The sequence below is a fragment of the Dipodomys merriami genome, unplaced genomic scaffold (assembly GCF_024711535.1).
Source record: "Dipodomys merriami isolate MVZ:Mamm:240054 unplaced genomic scaffold, mDipMer1.0.p SCAF_8, whole genome shotgun sequence".
In the NCBI taxonomy this organism is placed as follows: Eukaryota; Metazoa; Chordata; class Mammalia; order Rodentia; family Heteromyidae; genus Dipodomys; species Dipodomys merriami.
In genome coordinates, this window is record NW_027206401.1 from 57,856,909 (window position 1) to 57,862,999 (window position 6,091).

Genomic DNA, 6,091 nt, shown 5'->3' on the forward strand with positions numbered 1-6,091 from the left:
CCAACTTTTTCTTAGACAGGAACTAAGCTAAACATTGGTGGTACCAAAAGTGGCCAAGATTATTCTCATGGAGTGGAGAAAGAGGGTCATTAAGGCTGGGATCAAAATGTGATTCTCAGAATAATTTTCATGAATTTTGATTACCTATCTATTCTTGGGTGTACTTTGAGACTATCCTTGAGTGAAGAAAAGAGTTTTGATCTGTTTTTCTCTCCATAAAATTATCAGAATTCTCTAATATCGACCCAGTTGCAGACAACAGCCATTTTCTTTTTCTTTTTTTTGGGGGGGGGGTCAGGTTGTGGGGCCTGAACTCTGGGCCTGGGAGCTGTTCCTTAGTTCTTCAGCTCAAGGCTAGCACTCTACCACATGAGCCACAGCACCACTTCTGGCTTTTTTCTTTTTGCTTATGTGGTGCTGAGGAATCGAACCTAGGGCCTCAGGCATGCAAGGCAAGCGCTCTACACTGAGCCACCTTCCCAGCCCCACCATTTTCTTTATTATTTCTTCTCTCTTTTTTGGGGGGGGAACGGGGGAGGAGGGCAGCCTGGGGTGGGAGAGCAGTACCAAGGCTTGAACTTAGAGTCTTGAAAGCTCAGTCAGCTTTCTTGCTCACGGCTTGCACTCTACCAATTGAGCCATGCCTCCAGTTTGACATTTCATTGGTTAGATGAAGGCTCATCAACTTTTCTTTCTGCCTGAGCTGGCTTCAAGCCACAATCATGTAGACCTTAGTTTTCTGAATAAATAGCATTAAAGGAGGGAGATGTTGAAGTCCAGGCAGAGAATTCTTGTTTTTAAAATTATGACTTGATTGAAGTACAGACTTGACTCATCAATTCTCATGTGACTCAGAAGTTGGGTAACTGGCTTACTTCACTTAATATAATTTTTTCCAAGTCTTTCCATTTCCTAACAAATGGGGCAATGTCATTCTTTCTGATGGAGGCACAGAATTCCACTATATATATATATATATATATATATATATATATATATATTTATATATTTATATATATATGTGTGTGTGTGTGTGTGTGTACATATATATATGAACATATATATATCACATTTTCTTGATCCATTCATCTACTGAGGGGCATCTGGATTGATTCCATATCTTAGCTATGGTAAATAATGATGTGATAAACATAGTTGTGCTGGTAGCCTTAGTATGGCCTTGTTTGTGATCATTTGGGTAAATGCCCACAAGTGGGATTGTTGGGTCATAGGGGAGCTCTATGTGGAGTCTTTTTAGGAACCTCTATACTGCATTCCAGAGTGGTTGACCAAGTTTACGCTCGCACCAACAATGCAGTAAGGTATCCTTCTGTCCACATTCCCTCCAGCATCTGTTGTTATTAGAGTTCTTGATTATAGCCGTTCTAACTGGGGTGAGGAGGAATCTCAATGTTGTTTTGATTTGCAATTCTTTATGGCTAGAGAGGTTAAGCATATCTTCATATGTCTATTGGCTATTCTTATTTCCTCTTCAGAGAAGTTTCTCTTTAAGTCTTTAGCCCACTTATTTATTAGGCAGTTGTTTTTTTGAGAATTTGTTGTTGGGGGATTTAATTTGTTGAGTTCCAGGTATATTTTAGATATGAGATCCTTGTCTGTTGTATGGCTAGTGAAGATCTTCTCTCAATCTGTGGGCTTTCTATAGATCATGTTTGCTATGCACTTTCCCATGCAGAAGCTCTGCAACTTCGTGCAATCCCATTTGTCCAACCTTTGATTTGCTGTTTCTGGGTCTCTTCTATGTTGCTTTGCATGTCCCTCCCCCACAGTATAACCCCTGCTTTCATGGTATTTGATGTCGGTATAATTTGTGGAGAAGGGCAAAAACTAACCATTTAACTAGGGATACAGGTGGACCCATTGCAACAATGAGAGGTACAAGTCGTTATGTCGAAAAATGAACTTTACACCTTTGGTGGTGGTGGGGAGGTTTGGGTGGGGGGAGGTGGGGGAAGTATGGGAAGGGATGGGAAGGGGAAACAAAGAGGAGGCAACAATGCTTGATAAAAAATATACTCATTATCTTGCCCATGTAATTGTAATTCCTCTGTAAGGTATTCTCACAATTAAAAAAAAGAAAAGAAAAGAAAAATTTGGCCTGTGCCAAGGATACCTAGGGTTTCTCCTATTCCATCCAATAATGTTTTCAGTGTGTCTGCTTTGACTCCGAGGTCTTTGATCCATTTGGAGTTGATTCTGGTGCAGGGTGATATATAAGGATCTAGCTTAGGAAAAAATTATATTAAATGAAGTAAGCCAGGCCCAGAGAAACCTAGGTCCCAAAGCTATGTACATATGACCATATAAGATGATGTTAAGCAAAATGAACCCCAAGATAGGGACACAAATATGTTGTTTTTATCTTGCTATTGTTTCTAACATATTTATAATGTACTATGTGATTTTTTTTGTTCCTTTTTATGTTCCTCCCCCACAGTATAACCTGTTTTCACTGTATTTGATGTTGGTGACCTGCATCTTGTATATACACTTCTCTAATTTGGGGAGGGGAAGGGTAAAAACAAAATGCTTAAATAAGGATACAGGTTGACCCATTGTAACAATGAGATGTACAAAACACTATGTTGAAAACGAACTTTACAACTTTGGCGGGGGGGTGGGGGAGGTAATTGTGGAGGTGGGAAGGAAGGGATGATAGGGGGAAAACAAAGAGGAGGCAACAATGCTTAATAGGAATTGTACTCATTACTTGGCTCATGTAACTGTAACCCCTCTGTACAGCATTTTTACAATAAAAATGTAAAAACAAAAAGAAGTTGGGTGACTGTCGCAGTGTGTACCCTATGACTCCCCTTGACTGCTTCTTTCTCCCGGCTTCTCTGCAGAGTGCTACAAACTGCCTGGGTCTGTGGAATTTAGGAGCCTGCTGTTGAACACTGGCCTCATCTTGTTCAAAGCTAAAACCCAAAAGTTTACAGTCTAGTAGAATATAATTATTGTCTTATGTGAACATGTGTTTGTAAATTGCTGAGGCATATTCTGTGTGGCAAAGGTACAGTCTGGGTCCTGGTGCATCATGGCCTCATTGTATTTAGTAGTTATTTATATTTAGTTATTATATCTTATATATTATAGTTATTGTATTTATATTTGATTATATTTAGTAGACAGAACAGCTGAATGAGACAGAGGACACATTATGCCTTTTAACTGGAAAAATAATTCTGAGATAGAATTCGGATTCAGAATTGTTCTGAATTGAAGACCAGGCCACTGGTGCTGAGATCTTAGAATAAGGTTGGAGCAGTTGCTTCCATCGCCTGAGCATTCTGTACGGAGCCCAGCTGCCGCCAGTGTCTCTCAGCTGAGCAGATGCTGGAATGTCTATAAACATTCCTGGCAGTTTGAAAAGAGCCCAGTACAGAATGATGGAGGCCTCCACCTTGTTGGTGCCTTCCAAATACCTTATGATTGCTCTTAATTGGCAGACTTATTTTTCCAACTAAAACTCTATTTGCAAAAACATCTGAGAAATGAAGTTTTGGGCTTTCCACTCATTGGCCTATTGGATGGCATGCTCAGAGAGGCAGGGGTGACGGCTGAGTGCTAATCAGAGCCATTATGTTCCAAAATGGGGCACCACTCAACTTGCAAATGGTGGTTTGTATAGCCAAGTGACTATTTCCAATCACAATACCAATGAAAGATCATCTAGTGTTAAATTTCAAGTGTCAGCTTTAAAAGATGCATTAATACATGGTGTGTGTCCTAGGGGAGATGCCACGCTGTGGCTGGGTTTTTAAATCACATCATGAGAAGAAAGAAATGGAGACAGGAATTAACAGAGCAATCTGTAGACATTTGGGGAAGCAAGACTCACTTTCTAATGAGTTTTAGTGGATGTCAGATTGAAGATCTATATGTAGAGATTCACAAAGAGGTAGATTTCACATTGGGAAATTTTCCTTTGAAATTTTGCCTGTAGTTCTTTGAAAACTAACATTCTGCTGGGTGTCAGTGGCTCATACCTGTAATCCCAGCTACTCAGGAGGCTGAGATCTGAGGATCATAGTTCAAAGACAGCCAGTCAGGAAAGTCCATGAGATTCTGATCTCCAATAAACTGCTCAGAAAAAGCTGGAAGAGGTGCTGTGGTTCAAGTGGTAGTGTGCTAGTCTTGAGCACCAAGAGGCTCAGGGGCAGTACCCAGGTCCTGATTTCAAGTCCCAGGACCAGCAAAAAAACTATATATATATATAAAATCCCCCCTACAACAAAAAACAAACAAAACTAACATTCTGTGATCCTGATATTTACATATAGATCTTGGATCTCCAGCTTTCTGGTTAAGTTGACAGTGCCTTCATTTTTGTTATTTATTAACACTAATTATGCCTACGTAATAAGTATATCTAACATTGCTATCTCTTCTGCTCTATTATTTTTGTTTTACCCAAAATTTTAGCTTTCCATCAGGAAGTGATAGTTCAAGCCTTTAATCTTAGTAAGGAGGCTATGATCTGGAGCATTGAGGTTCTAAGGCAGTCCAGGCAGAAAAGTCTGTGAGGCTCCATATGCAAAAAGCTGGAATAGGGGTATGATTCCACTGATGGAGAAACAACAGAGCAAATGTGAGGCCATGAGTTCAAACCCCAGTACCATCACCACCAACAAAAATGAAAATATATTTTGTTTTCTTTGTCCTATGTAATCAGTAGCTTTATGTTTTCTAAGATCTCAAGAGAAATATGCTCTGAAATGTAAACATATAAAAATAACTTGATGCTGTTTTTGAAAATAGTTGGAAAACAAATATTCCAGACGTGGAGGCACAGATTGGTAGTTTGGGAAATTGAGCCTAGGCATGAATTCTAACAGGAAAAAAATGTGAAGTGTATTAATAAGCTGAGAAATACTAATCCAAGATGAAATATTTTATGGGCAGAAGAAAACGAGACTCCTGTATTGCCAAAAGAGACAGAGATGAAACCAGAGAGAAAATGGTTTGGCCATGTGTGTGTCAATAAATTAAGACTGATGCAATTTTGGCCTGTTAAGGATGGATTCTCACGGACAGGGTGGGGATGGTTTTACAGCTTCAACAATTCAACAGTCGGCTCTGGGAAACTGGATTCTTGAAATAGATGACAGAGAACCAGAGAAAGTTAAAGAGTTGTTAAGGTCAAAAATAGCTAAAAGACCTGCAGATGGCTATATAGAAATGATAAATTGTCTAATAAATCCAGAAAAGGATTATTTATAATTATTTGTATAATTAAATTATATACCTTTTTATAAATTGTATAATAAATTCAGAAAGGGATTTATTCAACAACTTAATTATACAGGTAATTATACAATTTGTTATACCAATTATACAATTGAAATTTTTATTATACAGTTGAAAGGATACAGATTATCATAAATCAAATACCCAAAATACAGATTTACTTCCTGCTAACAAATCAGGCTGGGAAACTATAGGAGGGTCCTTACAAGTTTTGATTTTCATTTTTAAAAAGATTGAAACTCATAGTTGAGGCAATAATTGAAAAATAATTTCCATATTCTAGACAAGAACTAAGTATCCATACTAAGCTAGTAATTGCCAGAATCAGTAATAAACAACACCCCACATTACTTCCAATGTATTATTTATAAATTCCAGTTATATTCTTTGCTAATGAACAGAAATTATATATAATATCTTAAAATATCTATGCACAATGGAATAAATTTTAAATCAAAACAAGCAACATGGATAAAGGTGAGATTAAAATCCAGTAGCTCAAAAAAACAAAATCCAGTAGCTCTCATTTTGGTTATATGTACAATATAAAAACAAGATTCTTTCTCTTAAAATGAAGAGCGTTTTGTACGCATGCTTTAGTTATATTTTGTACAACGACAACCTACCTTATTCCACACATTGTACACAGTGTTCCCACTGCTCTCTAAGTAGTAAGCACACATCTACCACCTTCGGCCCAGCCCTCTTGTTGACTATTACTATGATCCTGAAAGTAATTAACTTTACTACTTACCCTTGGGCTCTGTCCCTTCTTGATAGCAAAACATTAGAAAACCAGGGAATGTTTTGATAAGTGGTT